A 20,417-nucleotide genomic window follows, 5' to 3' on the forward strand; every position below is an offset into this window, starting at 1 on the left:
TAGAAGGAGGAGGCAGTTAAGAACAGGTAGGTGATTTATTCTTCAGCCCAGTCTTAGTCTCACATCTGTATTCTAGAAAAATTGGTTTCAAGAGAAAATAAAGCTATTTTCACCAAAATCCCCATAGGATATTGGGAGCATGAAGAAGCTTTACTCCTGGACACACATACCCAAGTACAACACAGAGATTCAAGAAAGGGCTTCTCTGTCCCTAAGCAAAGGGCAGAATGACCAAATGGAGATTTATTAGCATCAACCATAACTTTAGTTTTGCCACATGAGAGCAGTGATCTATCACAGAATGTGATCTATACTGGAGAATGTTCCATGTGCACTAGAGAAGGATGTGTATTCAGATGCTTTCAGATGAGATGTTCTATAAACATCAATTAAGTCCATCTGGATTAATGTATCATTTAAGGTCTGTGTTTTCTAATTGACTTTCTGTCTGGGTAATCTTTCCATGGATGTAAGTGGGGTGCTAAAGTCCCCCACTATTGTTGTGTTATGGTTGACCCCTCCTTTTATGGCTGTTAGCAATTCCCGTATTTTCTGAGGTACTCTATACTGGACACATATATATTTACAATTGTTATATCTTCTTCTTGGAATGATCCTTTGATCATTACATAATGTCATTCTTTGTCTCTTGTAACATTATTTATTTTAAAATCTATTTTGTCTGATAGGGGTATTGCTATTCCAGCGTTCTTTTGATTCCTATTTGCATGGAGAATCTGTTTACTTCCCCTAACTCTCAGACTGTACGTGTCCCTACAAGTGAGCCTCTTGTATACATCACATATATGGGTATTGTTTTTCTATCTGTACAGCCAGTCTATGTCTTTTGGCTAAAGCATTTAGTCCATTTAGATATAAGTTAATTATTGATTAGTATGTTCTCATTGCCATGTTGATATTTGTTTTGGATTTGTTTCTTTTGGTATTTTTTTGTTCCCTTCCTCTTTTCTTCTCTTCTCTTATGGTTTGCTGACAATCTTTAGTGGTTTGTATGGATTGCTTTTTATTTGTGTGTATGCATCTATTGCAGATTTTTGGTTTGTGGTTACCATGAGGTTGTTTTAAGCTGCTGGTCTTTTAATTTCAAATGCACTTCCATTATTCATTTCCTGCATCTGTACTATCCTCTTCTCATGACTGTTGGTTTTAATATCATATTTGTGTGTGGATGATTTCCTACATTTACTATATGTTTGCCTTTACAGATGAGTCTTCTCATTTTTTTTTTTTGCTTTTTAGGGCTTTGCCCATGGCATATGGAGGTTCCAAAGCTAGGGGTCGAATTGGAGCTGTAGCTGTCAGCCTGCACCACAGCCACAGCAATGCCAGATCTGAACCGTGTTTGTGACTTGTGACCTACACTACCCTCCTACGCTGTTGGTGGGAATGTAAATCGGTACAAACACTATGGAAAACAGTATAGAAGTTCCTTGAAAAAAAAAAAAGAAAAAAACTAAATATAGAAATTACCACATGATCCTGCAATCCACTCTTGGGCACCTATCTAGAGAAAATCATAATTTGAAAAAATACATTCATCCCAGTGTTCACTGCAGCATTACTTACAATGGACAAGACATAGAAGCAACCTAAAAGTCCATCAATGGGGGAATGGATAAGAAAGATGTGATATAAATATACAATGGAATATTATTTATCCATAAAAAAGAATAAAATAATGCCATTTGAAGCAACATGGATAGACCTAGAGATTATCATATTAAATGAAGTAAGAGAGAGAAAGAAAAATATGATATCACTTGTATGTGGAATCTGAAAAATGGATACAAATGAACATATGTGCAGAAAAGAAACAGATTTACAGATTTTGAAAACAAACTTACAGTTACCACGAGGGGCAGATGGGGAAAGAAATGGATTAGGGGTTTGGGACTGGCATATGCGCAGTGGTATATGGAATGCCTGGCCATTGCAATAATTAGCAGCCTTTAAAGTTCCTTTGAAATTCTATATAGCCACTATTTTAGTAGTATATATCACCTTAGAAATATGGGGAATAAAGTAATTGGAAAAACTTTGAGAGGAGCTGAAGGTACTATAATAAGAAATTGACAAAAATATTTTTTAAATACTATTTTTTGTTTTTATTTTTTCTCCATAAAAATAATCTAAAAACAAGGGATAAATTAAGAAATATAATCTATAAAATCCCCAGCAATGTGGAGAGTAGATGAATATTTGAAATATGACACAGTGCAAGCCATACCTGCTTAGTCAGCTCTTCATATCCTGGCAGATAGCAAAAGGGTCAAAGCACACTCTTCACCCAAGGCAATCAGGTAAAACTGGTTATGCACACAGCACAGTGCCTAGAATGGGGGGAAGGTCAAAATTTTTTAATGTTGGCTTCCCTACTCCTACTCCTACTCCTACTCTTTGTAATCTCTTCCCTGTCCACTTTCCCATCTTTCCTATTTTGTTTGTAAACATTCCAAAATATTGGATATAGCTACCGACCTTTGCCTTTATATAAAATAGATCTGATATATACACATGAAATAGCTAAAGAAAATTTTAAAAATACCATGTATAAAATTAGAAGTAAGAAGTTTCTATGGCACATTCAGCTCAAGTTGCCACTTCTTATTTAGGATGCTATTATAGCTTCTTTGCTAGAATGCTGATTTTCTGGAATTGTTCACTCTTAGCAATTCACCATAAAATTCCAGAAGTATGTCATATGAGATTTCATCAAATATGAGTTAATCAGATTCTTTTAATTCTCTGCATACATCTTCTCAAAATAACACATATTACCCTTAAGAAAATGAGTTCTAAAATATGATCAAAGTAAAAAATAAACTGTTCCCTATGGAAACCCAAAGGCTCTAGCAAGTAGTTTTCCAATTTATATAAACAAAGACAAATAGGTTTTGTTTATTTTTTCAATGGCTCTCAACTAGGATCTCATTTATACACGTTTTTCATTAAAACACTCTTCTAAAGGGGTGTTTCCTCAAGACAAAGAAATTGCACAGTATAACTGGCATGAGTATGTTATGTGAAACTGAATTATGTTAGCCAGTATTCTTCTAATTACCATTTTTCATTGGCATCCATTATTCAACAATAATATTAGAAAATAATTAATACCTTCAGGACAAGGACCTGAACTTTATGCAAATATAGATTAGAGAATTCCAAATTATTTTTTAATGAGCTATATGTATTATGCCTCCCTATCTAGAGTTCATCTGGACCATGGTATTAAATAAGCTTAGAGTTAATTAAGCATATTATAACTATTCCTGGCTTCTGCCTTTATTAGCATGAATCTACCAGCTCAGAGGTACTCAGCAAACATGGAAATATTTTATCAACAACCACTCCAAAACACCTTGAAATATTTCATTCCTGTCTATACTCCTGGGATAATTCTAGAAGCTCAAACCTATTGGACCTTTTTCAAAACCCATTACTTTTCTATTTATATAAATATGAATTATAGGAATAGAAGAGGCTTTCTTTGTAGATTTTGATTTATATTAATAAGGACTATAATCAAACAACTGCTCTCAAGCACATGCACACATAAAGGCATGATATCTCTTGCTGCAGAGACTGTGGTTCAGGCATCAGCAGATTAAATGAACAGATTTGCTTTGTATTTTAGTGTGCTAAAATGAATACAAATCATAACAAACTCTCAACATGCAAAAGAAATTAGAAGAGCTTTGCTAATTTTCAGAAAGAGAATGAGAGGTCAATATTTCAGTTAAAAACAAAAAGAAAATCTGTAGACCGCTCATTAAAAACTAATCACATTTTGGCAGCAGCCAAACTAATTTAACATATACATACTCGAGTTATGTTAAAAAAGAAAATCTTTTTGGAACTAACCCTATTAAAATATACCTCTCAATTGAAAGAAATTTTACTCACATGAGAAAATCCTACAATAAATAAGACACTGAGAATATCAACAGAAAATGAATAGACATTAATTTTCTACTAGGGCTCAGCAGGAAAAAAATTAAAAGAACAGAGTCAAGATATATTTTACATGGATATGGTTCACATTTTATCATACACCCTAAAGCCCTATTTCCACAGCTGTGGCAAAAGACTTTATAGGAGAATGGTTTGACATTTAAGAGTTATCTTTCCAGTCTCTTCCATGTAATTCTATGATGAAATAACAAATGTAGACATCCTGGAAAGGGAGTGAGATATCAAAAAAGCAATGGATTTTGGATTCAGACAGACTAGACTTGAAATACAAGCACTATCATTCACTACCTGAATTACCTTAGAAATAAGTTTACTTTTTGCAGCCTCAATTCTTTCTACAGTAAAGAGAGTTCAGTCTGGTAAATAGAATCACTGAAGGAAAAGAATCCAGCAGACGTTCTAGAAGATAATGGGTACTCGCTAATTACTGGGTCAGTTATCTCCCTTCATGTAGACATTATTTCCACTCTAATATTTTAGGATACCATCCTCTATTCAAAAATTTTGGATTCCTGCATGTAATATGGGCTTTAATTTCTTTACATTTTACTTTATCCATGGGTTTTCACAAGTTCTGAATACATGGACTATTATTTGGAAGACCTTAAGGCTTTCTCTTCCCACCACCTCAAACAAAAAAACAAAAGAATGGTCAATAGAATCAACATGATCAGGCTTTTTTACTAGAAGGGATCTTTAGCCAGAAAGAACAAAGGAATTTTAAAGAGAGCTGGACTGAGATAATGTACTATTGGCTCTCTTAAATAACTATTCTCTTGAAATACCCTAATAATTACTTTTGGTTGTAGGTTCCTTCTCTTTTGGAAGAGGAACTGTTCTTTCTTCTAGAGAGGAAGAACCAAGGAGAAGGGAACTAAAGATCAGACTGCTAACTTGGAACATTGTTTTAGGCCAACTTAGTCCTAAGCATACTTAGAAAGTATAGCTTTGTTCTTCAGAGAGCTGGACACATGAACATTTCAAATCCAACTGAGTAGTTAATTATTTTTCTTTTCCTGAAATGATATATCTGTGCATGTGAGTCTCCTGTTATGATGGGCAAGGAGGACAACAAACTGCTGTATGAGAAAGGTAGGTGATTCAGAGGTTCAAATCTTTTCACATAACATCACTATACCTAGAGTAATTATATAAATATAGGGCAACTTCCATGAGTTACATAAAAAACACTTCATAATATTATAAAACATGAATTTATTTACTTCACAAGAAGCATAAATATTTAGTACTTTCTAAAGTGTGGCCTTCTTTTCTAAAATTAGGTATAAAATATATGATCACATAATTTATAATAACTCTCTTATGGGGATTCCTAAAATGGTGGAGTGGTGGGACAAGAAGCTCATCTATTCCAACAACTACATCAAAAACACATCTATATATGGGATGATTCACACAGGAAATTTGCTAAACACTGGCAAAAGACCTAAAGATTCTGAGACAGCAAGAAAATCTTCACATAGTTGGGTAGAGGTAAGAAAGAAGAAAAAAAGGAAAAGAGAGAGAAAATGAGAAAGGAAGCAGGATGGGACCTCTGTCCCTAGAAGGGAGCAGAAGAGAAGAAAATTTTCTGCACCCTGGGAAATTAACCCTCTGGCATGGAGATCAGATAAGACAGGGGAGAAACTTAGAGTCTCAGAGGAGAACACAGCAATCAGTCTGAAGAAATTAAAACAGAAATAGTCTTGCACAAATGGTCAATGCTACCATCCTGCACTTCCCAGCCCCAAATGACCATCTGATTGTGCGGGCAGGGGCTGGGAACTAAAACTCAGGCTTTGGAGATAAGATTCAAGAAGAGAACTGGTACTAGCTGTGCAGGAAGAAACGGGTTGGTAGAAAAGAAATAGCCTGGAGTCACTAGAGTCTAGGGCAATCACATTTGAGGGTGTAAGCTGAAGAAACCCAGATAGGCATGGAGGCCAGGCTCCATTGTTTGGGGTGCAAAAAGGGGCGAAACCACTACTACAGCCTTGTTCCCTGTGTGTGCCCTCAGGTGTCAGGACACTGCCTGCTCCAGCTCCAGGAGACATAGCCTGAGAAGCTGCTGCCTGGTAAAGAGAGAAGTAGCCACCACCTCCATCATAGCTACAGAGAGCAATCCCATGAGCCACCTGACAAAGGGAAGGGCTGCAGGAACAACTGCTGATGTGGCGAGCTACAGGGAACAATCCAGAGAGATGCCTGGTAATAGGACGGGTCAGGGAAGATGCTTCTCTCCCCTGCTAGAGGAGCAGTCCCATGAACCATGAAACACTGCCACCTCACTTACAGGCTACATCCCTAGCAACCATGCCTAGCTCCAGGGGAGGTAGCTTAATACCATTGGTCTCATCATGTGCTCTGGGTACATGTGAGCTGCCACTATCCCCATAACTCCAGGACTGGTCACCTGTTATCTACACACTTGCTGTCAAGGAGACCAGAAACAGAGATAATATGAGACAACAAAGAAATATGTTTCAGACAAAGGGATAAGGCAAAAACAACTAAATGAAGAGGAGATAGGCAATCTACCTGAAAAAGAACTTAGAGTGATAATAATAAACATGATCCAAGACCTCAGAAAAAGAATGGAGGCACAAATAGAAAAGTTACAGGAAATGTTTAATAAAGAGCAAGAAGATTTAAAGAAAAAGCAATCTAAGATGAATAGCACAATATCTGAAATGAAAAATAATGGAGGATAAAAGAGGCAGAAGAGCAAATAAGTGAAGTGGAAGACAGAGTAGTGGAAATCAATGCCACAGAAAAGAATAAAGACAAAAGAATAAAAATAATTGAGACAGTCTAAGGGGCATCTGGAAAAACATTACCATTATTTGCATCATAGGAATTCCAGAAGAAGAGAAAGGGTGGTCCAGAGAAAATAGTTGTTTATAGCTGAAAAATTCCCTAATATGGAAAAGGAAATACTCCCTCAAGTTAAGATATCACAGACAATTCCATATAGGATAAACCCAAGGAGAAACACAGTGAGACACATACTGATCAAAATGAAAAAAAAATAAATATTAAGAAAAACTATAAAAAGCAAAAGGAAAAAGTAACAAATAATGTACAAGGGAACCCCCATTTAAAAAGCTGATTTTTTAGCAGAAACTCTGCAGACTAGAAGGGAGTGGCAAGATATATTTAAGGTAATGAAGGGGAGGAACTCAGAACCAAGAATATGCTACCCAGTAAGGCTCTCACTCAGGTACGATGGAGAAACCAAAAGCTTTACAAGCACACAAAAGCTAAAAGAATTCAGCACTGCCAAACCAACTTTACAACAAATGCTAAATATGCTTATACAAGTTGAAAAGAAAAAGCTACAACTAGAAATAAGAAAATCAGTAATGTAAAAGCAAATATACAGTAAAAGCAGGAAGTCATGCACACACAAATACGTTATTAAAGCCAGCAACTGTGAGAAGAAAGTACAAATGTAGGATATTGAAAATGCATTTGAAATTAAGAAATGAGCAACTTAAAATAATTCTGCAAATATACAGAATTCTATATCAAAATCTCATGGGAACCACTAACTAAAAAAGAGCAATAGAAACACACATTAGAAAAAAAGAAGAAAGAAAATGAAAATGAAAAAGCAATCAAAATGCATCAAAGATAGTCATCAGATAGAAAGAGAAGAGAACAAGAGGAAGGGAAGAAAACAGTCCAACATCAACAAATCCAAAACAACTAAGAAAATGACATAGGAGTTCCTATTGTGGCTCAGTGGTTAACGAATCCGACTAAGAACCATGAGGTGCAGGTTCGATCCCTGCCCTTGCTCAGTGGGTTAAGGATCCAACATTGCCGTGAGCTGTGGTGTAGGTCGCAGACACGGCTCGGATCCTGCATTGCCGTGGCTCTGGTGTAGGCTGGCGCTACAGCTCTGATTCGACCCCTAGCCTGGGAATCTCCATATGCCATGGGAGTGCCTCTAGAAAAGGCAAAAAGACAAAAGAAAAGAAAATGACATAAGTACATATATAACAATAATTAATTTGAATGTAAATAGATTCATTTATCCAACCAAAAGATGTAGACTGGATGAATAAATACAAAAATAATACCTGCATAAATGCTTACAAAAGACCAACTTCAGATATAGGGACACATACAGACTGAAGGTGAGGAGATTTAAGAAGATATTCAATGCAAATAAAAATAAAATGAAAGCTGGAGTAGCAATACTCATATAAGGCAAGAAGAAATTCTTATCTTTAGAGCCAAATTCTCATACAACCCACATGTTTCTATTTCCCTTCTCTCCAAAGGAAAGACAAACAACATTGACTAGAGTTTTATTCTCTGCAGCAATCAGCTTCAACAATCAACTTTTCTTTAAAACACATTCAAACACTTACATATAGAAATAACAAAAGGGGCTAGGGAGTTGTCAATGTGTTTTTGACGGTATACTAATTTGACCAGTGACTTGCTTGTTACATACATCCTGGTCAGAAGGGCTAGTTTTCTTTCCCTCTTAACATTTTAATCTAATATACATGAAAACTTTTTATTTATAAAAGTATTTACTATTACATCTTTTCACATCCTAAACATAATGCTTCCTCCAAATATAAGTGTATATCCTAGGACCATCAGCACCTATAATCTAAAAGCAAAATTTGGACCTGAAAGGTTTTTTTTAATTTTCATTTGAGTAGATTTGTGCAGGTGTTCAAACTAGTATGCTAATATGAAAATCAAATATCATTTATTCAGATGGGGAATTAATTTTTTAGTAATACATGCTTCAGAAATTCCCCACATAGATAAATAGTTTCTCCCTCTATTTAGATTCCCTTTACAAAGGGAACTATGTATGAATACGCTAATAAACCAGAATAGTAGAATCATCCATTTCAAAATGATAGTAATACCAATAATACTATCTTATAAAGAACACCTCAAAATTAATATATAGCAATATAGAGTATAATGAATGGTCAATGAAAGACTCCTAACTGAAATGTTAATAATCATATTACTAAAAAAGATAAAAATCCAAATGAAGTAAACTCTCACTTATATATAAAATATTAAAATATGCCTGCCTCAGTGTCACCAAAGCTAAATTGAAAATATTTCCAGGGGATCAAGATGGTAGAGGAATAAGGCATAAGACCTGGTGGTCACTTTGTCCCACAAACACAAAAAAAAACAACAAAAACAGAGTTCCCGTCAGGGCTCAGTGGTTAACGAATCCAACTAGAAGCCACGAGGTTGCGGGTTCCTGGCCTTGCTCAGTGGGTTAAGGATCTGGCGTTGCCGTGAGCTGTGGTGTAGGTTGCAGACACGGCTCGGATCCCACGTTGCTGTGGCTCTGGTGTAGGCCAGGGGCCACAGCTCTGATTCAACCCCTAGCCTGGGAATCTCCATATGCTGCAGGAGTGGCTCAAGAAAAGGCAAAAAGACACACACAAAAAAACCCTACATATAGAATGATTGGCACAGAACATCTACTGAATGCTGGCAGAAGAACATAAACCTCCAAAAAGGGCAAGAAACCCTCAAAAAAAAGGGTACAATAAAAGGAGGGGTAAGGAGAGAGAGAGAGAGAAGGAGTGGGGGAAAAAGGAATTGGGCAGGACCAGCAGTCCTGAGAGGGAGCTATGAAGGAGGAAAGGAACCCACACCTTGGGAGGCATCTAACTAATGGGGAAATCAGCTGAGACAGAGGGAGAACCTCAAAGCATTTGGAAAAACACAACAGACAGATTGAGAAGGGAAAAGCAGAAAAACAGATGCACAGACCACTGGTAACACTGGCCCCAGACACTACAGCCTGAGATGCCTGGGTGGGGCTGGACACTGAGACTCAGCTCCAGAGGTCAGTTTAAGGGAGAGGATTAGGGTTGGCTGTGTAGAGACAATAGAAGGGGCTAGGGAGTTGGGTGCCATGGGCTAGGGAGTGGAGCACCATAGCCCGGGGAGTGCAGGAGGAGGCCTGGGCACACACACTATAAAGGAGGGCACCATTGTTGGGGAGGGCGAAAGGAGGAGGAATGGGACTGCCATTGTGGGACATGCACATCTTTCTCTGTGCATGTGTGAGTGCACAGATGCCATGGCATCTCTTGCACTGGCTGTGTGGGGGGCGGGGGAAGCTGCTGTAGCCATCTCAGACTCCAGAGGTGGGCCCAGCCTGCCACCACTAGGGGTCTGTGAAAGGTATCACTTGCAGCCTCAGGGGTTGCCACAGAGGAGGGCACTACAACCAAGAGCCACCTGTTACTCTCACTCCCCTGGGAATGTACATGCCCTGCTGTTGCTGCTGCCGAAGGCTCTGGGAGTTACTACACCTCCCTGAGGGTCACTTCCACTGCCTAGGACCCTCCCCACAGGTCCTCACCACTGTTAAAGGCCCAGCTACCAGGCACTGGCTATAAGCCCTGCCTCCCTGGAAGCAAGCACAGGCCATACGCTGGAACACATACTCTGACGGAGATAACAATCTACATACTATCAGGGAATAAACAGCAAGCATCAAAACCAAAGCAGCCCTCATAACAACAAAAATAGTAAACCCTCACAAGCAATCCATGGACATTCTCACATATATATATATAGCTCTCTAAGAAAGCAGGAATTGTTTTCCCTAAATTGAAAGAATATGAAAAATGGAAGCAAAATGAGAAGCTCAGAAACCATTCGCAGTTAAAAGAACAGGACAATCTCCCTGAAGGAGCAAAAAATGAAACAGACTTCTGCAGTCTAACAGATTGAGTTCAAAATGATGACAGAGTAAATACTGAAGGAATTAAAGGCAGATAGGAGCAGTAATTCAGATTACTTTAGAATGGAGCTAAAAAATATGAAGAGGAGTCAAGAAAAATTGGGAAATTAGGAAAAATTAGGAGAACATAGGAGACACAAGCTGAGTTAAAGGCATGTAAGAGCAGAATCAATAAGACAGAGGGGTTCCTGTCATGGCTCTGCAGTTAATGAACCTGACCAGTAATCATGAAGACATGGGTTTAATCCCTGGCTTTGCTTAGTGGGTCAAGAATCAGGCATTGCCATGAGCTGTGATGCAGGTCACAGATGTGGCTCAGATCTAGTGCTGCTGTGGCTGTGGTATAGGCTGAGAGCTACAGCTCTGATTTGACCCCTAGCCTGGAAACCTCCATATGCTGTGGGTGTGGCTGTAAAAAGACAAAAAAAAAAAAAAAAAAAGGAATGAATAAGTGACTGAGAGGAAATAATAATGTAAATCATCCAATCAGGACACCAGAAAGAAAACCAAATGAAAAAATATGAAAGCAATATAAGAGATCTATGGGATAATAAAAAGCAGGCCAATCTATAAACAGGGATTTCAGAAAGTGAAGAAAAAGAAAATGGAATTGAAAACATATTTGATGAAATTATGGCTGAAAACTTTCCAAATCTAAAGGAAAAAGATATCAAGATAAGGGTAGCCGAGAGATCCACAAACAAGTAGGACCCAAACAAACCCACACCAAGATACATTATAATAAAAAAGGCAAAAGCTAAAAATAAGGAGGGGATTCTAAAGGCAGCAAGAGAAAAATAAAGAATTAATTATAAGGGAACCCTAATAAGTCTATTAGCTGATTTCTCTATAGAAATACTACAGACCAGAAGAGAGTTTGGGGATAACTTCAAAGTTCTAACATGAAAAATTTGCAGTCTAAAATATTCTAACCAGCAGGATTATCATTTAAAATAGAAGGAGAAATAAAGATTTTCTCCAACAAACAAAAAATATAAGAATACAGAAATAATAAATAACCATGAAAGAAATACTGAAAGGTCCCCTCTAAACAGGAAAGAACTAAAAAGATATAGGATGGAGGAAATCACATCTAGAAAATAATCACTTAAATAAGCCAATATACAGATCTAAAAGAAAAAAAAACTATTTGTAAAATCAATGATGAACACAAGGAACAGCAAAAAGATAAACATGTAAAAAAAGAACATCGAAATCATAACATATGGGAAAGTAAGAAAATACAGACTCTTTTTTTTTTTAGAATGTATTTTAGCCTATATGCCGTAAGGTTAAAGCAAGCAGACACAGGAAGGGGTTGAAGAAGAGGGCAAACACAAATCAAAACCAAAAAATGCATTGACAAAACCTAAAAAGAAGAGGACAAAAGCATAAAATACAAGGAAATCACCCAACCCAAAAAAGAAAGAAAAAAGGTGAAAAATAGAATCTACTGGAAAACAAGGTATAAAATAGTTGTAAATACATATTTATCAATAATTAGCCTGAAATGTCAATAGACTGAATGTTCAATCAAAAGACACAGAGTGGCAGATTGGATAAAAATGAAGACCCTACAATATGCTGCTTATGAGAGACTCACCATAGAGAAAAGGACACGTATAAATTGAAAGTGAGGGGATGGAAAAAGATATTTCATGTGAATGGACAAGCCAGGTAAGCAGGAGTTGTAATACTCATATCAGACAAAAATAGATGTTAAAACAAAGGCCATAAAGAAAGACAAAGAAGGACATAATTTAATTATAAAAAAGATCCATTCAAGAAGAGGATATGGTACTCAATATATATGCCCCTAATATAGGAGGACCCAAATATATGCAACAGATACTAAGGACATAAAAGGATAAAGTGATGGGAATAAAACAATAGCAAGAGACTTTAACACCCCACTCACATCAATGGACAGATCCCCTAGACAGAAAATCAGTAAGGAAACAGAGATCCTAAATGACACAACAGAACAGTTAGACTCAACTGATATTTTCAGGACATTATATCTGCCAAAATCAGAATATACATCCTTTTCAAGTGCACATGTAACAGTCTCAAGGATTGATCACATACTGGGGCACAAAACTAATCTCAACAAATTTAAGAGTTTAGAAGTCATTTGAAGTATCTTCTCTGACAACGATGGCATGAAACTAGAAATCAACCATAGGAAAAGACATGAGAAAAAACTGACTACATGGAGACTAAACAACATGCTACTAAAAAACCAATGGGTCAATGAGGAAATCAAAAGGGAATTTAAAAAAATACCTCAAGACAAATGATAATGGAAACACAACTACTCAAAATCTATGGGATACTACAAAAGCAGTGCTTAGAGGGATGTTCATAATAATACAGGCCTTCCTCAAAAAAGAAGAAAAATCTCAAATCAACAATTGCACCTGCCACCTAAAAGAATTAGAAAAAGAGGAACAAATAAAACCTCAAGTCAGCAGAAGGAAGGAAGTCATAAAGATCAGAGAGGAAATCAATAAAATGGAGATTCGAAAAAACAACAGAAAAAAATCAATAAAAACCAAGATCTGGTTTTTTGAAAGGGTATAAAAAATTAGCAAACCTCTGGCTAGACTCACCAAGAAGAAGAGAGAGAGAACCAAATAAAATATGAAATGAAAAAAGAAAACTCAATGGATATTACAGAAATACAAAAAAAAAAGAATACTATGAATAAGGATATGCCAACAAATAAGACAACTTTCTAGAGACATACAGCCCACCAAAACCAAATCAAGAATAAATTGATCATTTAAACAGACCCACCACTAGAAAGGAAATTTAATGTGTAATAAAAACACTCCCCACAAACAAAAGTCCAGAACTAGAAGGCCTCCCAGGCAAACTCCACCAAACATACAAAGAGGAACTTAAACCCACCCTTCTTAAACTTTTGCAAAAGGCTGAAGAAGAAGGAAAACTCCCAAACACATTCTATGACGCCATCATCACCCTAATACCAAACCAGACAGAGATGCTACAAAAAAAGAAAATTATAGGCCAATATCTTTGATGAATATAGACGCAAAATTTCTCAACAAAATTTTAGCCAACAGAATCCAACAACAGATATAAGAGATCATACACCATGACCAAATGGGATTCATCCCAGGTTCACAGGATGGTTCAACATATGCAATTCAATCAATGTCATATACCACATTAACAAAAGAAACATCAAAAACCACATAATCATCTCAATAGATGCAGGAAAAGCATTTGAAGAAATTCAACAACCATTCATGAGAAAATCTCTTATTAAAGTGGGTATAGAGGAAACATATTTTTACATAATAAAGCCATTTATGACCAACCCACAGCCAATATAATACTTAATGGAGAAAAGCTGAAAGCCTTCCTGCTAAAATCTGGAACAAAACAAGGATCCCCACTCTCACCACTTTAGTTCAACATAGTATTGGAAGTCTTAGACACAGCAATCAAACAAAAGAAATGAAAGGTATTCAAATTGGAAGAGAAGAGGTAAAATTACTACTCTATGCAGGTGATACGATACTATATAGAGAAAACCCTAAGAACTTCACAGAAAAACTACTCAAACTGATTAATGAATTCAGTGAAGTAGCAGAAAACATGATTAACATTCAGAAATCAGTTGCATTTCTATATACTAACAATACACCTTTAGAAAATGAATATACAAAAACAATACTTTTTAAAATCACACCCCCAAAAATAAAATTTCTAGGAATAAACCTGATCAAGGAGTTTAAGGACATATATGTTGGGAACTACAAAACATTAATCAAGGAAATTAAACAGCATTCAAAGAAATGGAAAGATATCCCATGCTCTTGGATTGGAAGAATTGATATTGTTAAAATGGCTGTGCTACCCAAAGCAATCTACAGATTTAATGAAATCCCTATCAAATTACCCATGACATTTTTTCACAGAACTACAACAAGCATCCAAAAATTTATATGGAACCATAAAAGTCCCAGAATTGCTAAAGCAACCCTGAAGGGGACAAAAAACAAAACAAAACAAAACAAAAAAACAAGCAGTAGGCATAATTCTCCCAGACTTCATACACTATTTCAAAGCTATCATACTCAAGACAGTGAGGTACTGCACAAAAACAGACATACAGATCAATGGAACAGAATGGAGCCCAGAAATAAACCCAGACACCATTAACGATGGTCAATTAATCTTTGATGAAGGAAGCAAGAATATAAAATGGGAAAAAGACAGTTTCCTCATCAAGTGGTTCTGGGCAAACTAGACAGCTGAATGCAAAGCAATGAAATTAAAACACATCCTCACACCATGTACAAAAAGCAATTCAAAATGGCTTAAACACTTAAACATAAGACAAGACACCATCAAACTCCTAGAAGAGAACATAGGGAAAACATTCTCTGACATCAACCTTACAACTGTTTTCTTAAGTAAGTCTCCCAAAACAATAAAATAAAAACAAAAATAAACCAATGGGACCTAATCAAATTTACAAGTTTTTGCATAGCAAAGGAAACCTTTACTAAAACAACATCAAAAAGATAACCTACAGAGTGGGCGAAAATAGTTGCAACCAACAATAGCTTAATCTCCAAAATATACAAAAAACTCATACAACTCAGCATCAAAAAAACAACCCAATTAAAAAATGGGCAGAAGATCTAAGTAGACATTTTTTCCAAAAAGACATAGAGATGGCCAACGGGCACATAAGAAAATGTTCAACATCCCTAATTATTATAGACATGCATATCAAAACATCAATGAAGTACCACTTCACACAGATCAGAATGGATATTGTTAATAAGAAAACAAATAACAAATGCTAGAGAGGGTGTGGAGAAAAAAGAACCCTCCTACACTGTTGCTGGAAATGTAAATTGGTACAACCACTAGGAAAAACAGTATGGGGTTTCCTCAGAAAACTAAATATAGAACTACCATATAAGCCAGCAATCCCACTCCTGGGCAACTATCCAGACAACACTTTCTTTCAAAAAGATACACGCATGTCTATGTTCTTTGCAGCATTATTCACAATAGCCAAGACATGGAAACCATCTAAATGTCCATTGATGGATGGATTAAGCATATGTGGTACACATACACAATGGAATACTACTCAGCCATAAAAAGAACAAAATAATGCCATTTGCAGTAACTTGGATGGATCTAGAGATTCTCATAAGAAGAGAAGTAAGTCAGAAAGAGAAAGACAAATACCATATGAATCACTTATTTGTGGAATCTAAATATGGCACAGATGAACCTATCTACAAAACAGAAACATACTCATCGACATGGAGAACAGATCTGTGGTTGCCAAGGAGGAGTGAGGAGGGATTGGGAGGGACTGGGAGTTTGGGGTTAAGAGTTGCAAACTATTACATTTAGAATGGATAAGCCATGAGATCCTGCTGTATAGCACAGGGAACTATGTCCAATCACTTGTCATAGAACATGGTGGAAGGTAAATGTAAGAAGACTGCATATATATGTTCATCTGGGTCACTTTGCTGTACAGCAGAAATTGTCAGAACACTACAAATCAACTATAATTCAAAATATTTTAAAAAGAAAATATTTCCAGTACAGAATCCAATTTGAAATATTTCCAATACTCCACAAATAGAAGTTAAGAAAATGTAGTTTGAGAGGAGGCTTCTAGTTCATACTATTAATGAAGTTTTAAAAGCTTCTCTCTATTTCACAAATTTGTTTAATTTCCCCAGCGTCCTTAAAGGGGAAACATGTTTTGTCCTAATATATACTATAAAGGTTTTGTGAAAACAAATGAGATACATATTTAAAAGTATTTCAAATGATTTAGAGAGGTTTCGCTACTGTTTATGGTAGTCCTATTTTTATATTCCCTTGAGTCTAAGGTGTACATATTTTCATATTTTAATATTTCTCCATTTGTATAAAACTTAGATTCAGTGACATTTCATAACAAATTTTTTAGCTTTTTATTAGAGATACATAATAATTGTGGATCTAACAATCAATGTCACTTTGGACTAATGTAAGTTATTTGGCATATAAGAGAAAGCAGGTATATATTTTTAATTCATTTTTTCTTATAGCATACAGTATATAGAAAAATGAATGACAAACTAGCATTAAATATTAAGCAATAACAACATATTTTAAGAAATATATTAAATAAAAATAAGACAAAAATTTTATTGGAATATAGTTAACTTATAAAGTTGAGTTAATTTCAGGCATATAGCAAAATAAATCAGTTATACATATACAGATATCCATTCCTTTCCAGATTATTTTCCCATGTAGGTTATTACACAGTATTGAGTAAATTTCCCTGTGCTGTACAGTAGGTCCCTGTAACCCATCTATTTTATATCTAGTAGTGTATATGTATCAATCCCAACCACCTAATATATCCATGTCTCCCATTTGGGAAACATAAGTTTCATTTTAAAATTTTTTAGTCTATTTCTGTTTTTTAAACTCTATTGTATCACTTTATTAGATTCCACATATTAGTGGTCTCATGATATTTGTCATTCTCTGTCTGATGTACCTCACTTAGTATGATAATATCATATCTTTTGTGTTTGCATGCAAATTTAATTATTTTTTTTGTTCTAGTTCTTTGAAAAATGCCATTAGTAGTTTGATAGAAATTGGGCTGAAACTGTAGATTGCCCTAAGTATTATAGTCGTTTTGACTATGTTGATTCTTCCAATCCAATAGCATGGAATATCTTTCCATCTGTGTCTAACGCTAATTTTATGACATGTTAAGATTCTCTTATAAGGAGAAAGTGACAGCATATAAATGCACAAATGTAAAAGATCTTTAGGTCATTATCTGCCTATGGCCAGTCTTTAGTCTGAAAGCACATTTAAGTTTGAGATAGAAAAAATTATTTCGTACTTTACTTTTGACATCAAAACAATTTTGTAGGAGTTCCCATTGTGGCTCAGTGGAAACAAACCCAACTAGTATCCAGGAGTGCATGGGTTTAACCCTGTCCTTGGCTAGGATCTGCTGTTGCTATGGCTGTGGTATGGGCTGGCTATAGCTCCAATTTGACCCCTAACCTGGGAACTTCCATATCCTGTGGGTGCAGTTCTAAAAAAGCAAAAAAAAAAAACTGCTTCACAAATTTAAAAATCACACTGGAGGTGAGTATGCCTCTAAAAGAAATGTATGGTGCTTACTTACAAACAAATCTAATTTTTTTGGCCATGTCCATGTCATGTGTATGTTCCCAGGCCAGCGTTAGAACCTGTACCACAACAGTTACCCAAACCGCTGCAGTAACACCACCAGAACCTTAACCTCAGTCTACCTGGTTAAGACATTGCTATTGAAATGCTGTTATTATCAGAGGTATCTAATTCCTGAACTACTATTGGCAATTAACAGCCTAGGATAAAATAGCCTAAAACACTGGTTAGCTATTAACATTAACAAATGATTCCCTAAGGAACTACACATGTCCTGATCAGGAACAAGGAAACATGGCCAAAATTGCAAAGAAGACTCATATCAGGGTTTAACTTCAATTAATTTGTCAGCTAAGAAATATCAAAGAGTGATACTAGTAAGGGGTTTGCGATGAGAAAGCTCCAAGCAAAGCAAGAGATAAGGATTCTGGGCTAAAGTGTAGAAATGCCACAGTTATGATCTGATACTGAAAAGGAATGAAAAATCACAGAATGGTAACAGACTTAGTGATTATTTACTAGAATATTTGTATTAAGATCTTCCTTTTAAAGGTTAAAAAGATTACCAAACTATTTTCTCACTCTAATGGGTCATGAATAATGACATGGATTATATTTCTAATACAATCATATCTTTACAGGAAGATAGATGAGAAAAATTGTTTAATTTGAAAACTACAGTACTTATAAAAGAAGAAAGTGGGTACTAAAACAGCCTTCTTCTTTCCTTTACAAGTAAGAGAAAAAAATATAACAAGCTGATTAGGAACTTGTGAAGAAATTATTAAAAAACAATCACTCTAATTTTGAACAAGGACTCTATAAAACGTACTTGAGCTACTGAATACTTTGCAAGTGTAGTTCTGACAGATTTTTGTGGTCTTTAGTTTCAGTCTGGCACCTCTAATATTCACACAAACTGTTTCAAAATGAAATCTGCAAAACAAAGAAAAATCACAATACATTTAAATATGTGGGTGAGGCTGAAGGATCTGTCAGTGGAAAAGATCTTCAAGATAGAAACTGTGATCTTTAAAAGATAGCTACTGTTCACCAACAGAACCCAAACAAAACACTGATTTGGTCCAAAAGATGAAGCTGAAGCTTTTTTTGCAACTAGGTTCGGATTACAGACTTGCTAATTAATTGCTAATTTCCAGCTCTTAATGGTAACTGTTTCTAATCCATTTCTTAAAGAATAATACTACACAGTGGAAAGTCACATATATTGGGGCCAGTATTAGAAATGGGTGGGACCTTAGAATTAATTTAATAAAACTCACCTCATGTTACAGACAATGAAATGAACAACTAGAGAAAGAAAGTGACTGGACAAAGATTACAAAATCTTTAATGCGAAAGGAGGAAACAAGTCCATACCTCCTTACTGTTAAGTGTTCTTTCCCTCATATCAGGATTCGTCCCCCTTAAACCACAGCAAAACCAAATGATGTGAAGGAATGGTTTACCATACGTCATACTTGAGTTTTGGAAGCATTTCACTATTTTTTAAAGCCACAGTTATCTGAGTTACTAAAGATTGACAGTACTATTTCAGTGAAGTTTATTGTTCACACAAAACCATTACAAAGTATAGTAAGAGATAGAACAAATTTGATTTTGAAGTTGACTCTTTGTGCTCAGAGCATGTGATGAGGGAAAATGCTCTGACAGTTCAAGCTTACTCAAGCTTAATGACAGATCTAAATTGGAGCTTGGAGATAAAAGAAATTCTTTAGTGATGCCTCAGTTGTCATTGATTGCTATGAGCAATTTTAAAGCTATTCAAGATGAGAATTGCCAGCTTGGTTCTGAAAGGGGAAAAAGTGGTACATAAGATTAGAGGCTGGTACAAATGCTATCTCGGTTTAAAAAGAGAGGACAGTTTTGTATCACATACATAGGTGACAATTGTGATTACATATAGACATTTATCAGCAGGAAATGACTCAATGGATGTTCAGAGTAGTGTAAGCACCAGCTGTGCTAAGGAAGATGAAAATGAAAGGCGGCTTTCCTTATATGGATCACCACTAACGAGATGACTGAAAAAAAATAGTTGCTAGAGCCAAAACCTAATAAAAAATAATAAAAAAAGCCCATCATCATAAATTATAGGATATTTTCCTCCTACTTGCTGAAAATCTTTGAATTAAAAAGACATAGAGTCCATTTTGAGAAATTCAATTTCATCAAATGGAAAGTGAAAGCATCTCCAATTCTACACATATACTGAAGCCTTCATGCCCCATTTGCACTACTTGTATTGAATCCCATAAGTTTCTACCTATTGAGTCCAAATAAATGACAGTTATAAAAATGTTCTATTTTTAACTGATATTTAATATCACTCTCTATTATTTTAACCTTATAAAATAGCCTAATTTTTGAAGACTATTAATTAATAGATGTGCTTTCCCATAAATAATTTAATCACATCATTAATTTAAAA

The 20,417-nt window shown here is 35.7% G+C and overlaps 1 long non-coding RNA gene across 1 annotated transcript in view; it reads right to left on the reverse strand.

Moving 5' to 3' along the window:
* LOC106504458 overlaps nt 1–20,417 on the reverse strand; it is a 660,129-nt gene that overhangs the window by 477,742 nt on the left and 161,970 nt on the right. Inside the window, exon 3 of the long non-coding RNA XR_002345877.1 lies at nt 2,249–2,351. This is a non-coding gene — a long non-coding RNA (uncharacterized LOC106504458). The remainder of the gene's footprint in view (nt 1–2,248; nt 2,352–20,417) is intronic.

Source organism: Sus scrofa, chromosome 7 (assembly GCF_000003025.6).
Source record: "Sus scrofa isolate TJ Tabasco breed Duroc chromosome 7, Sscrofa11.1, whole genome shotgun sequence".
Lineage (NCBI taxonomy): Eukaryota > Metazoa > Chordata > Mammalia > Artiodactyla > Suidae > Sus > Sus scrofa.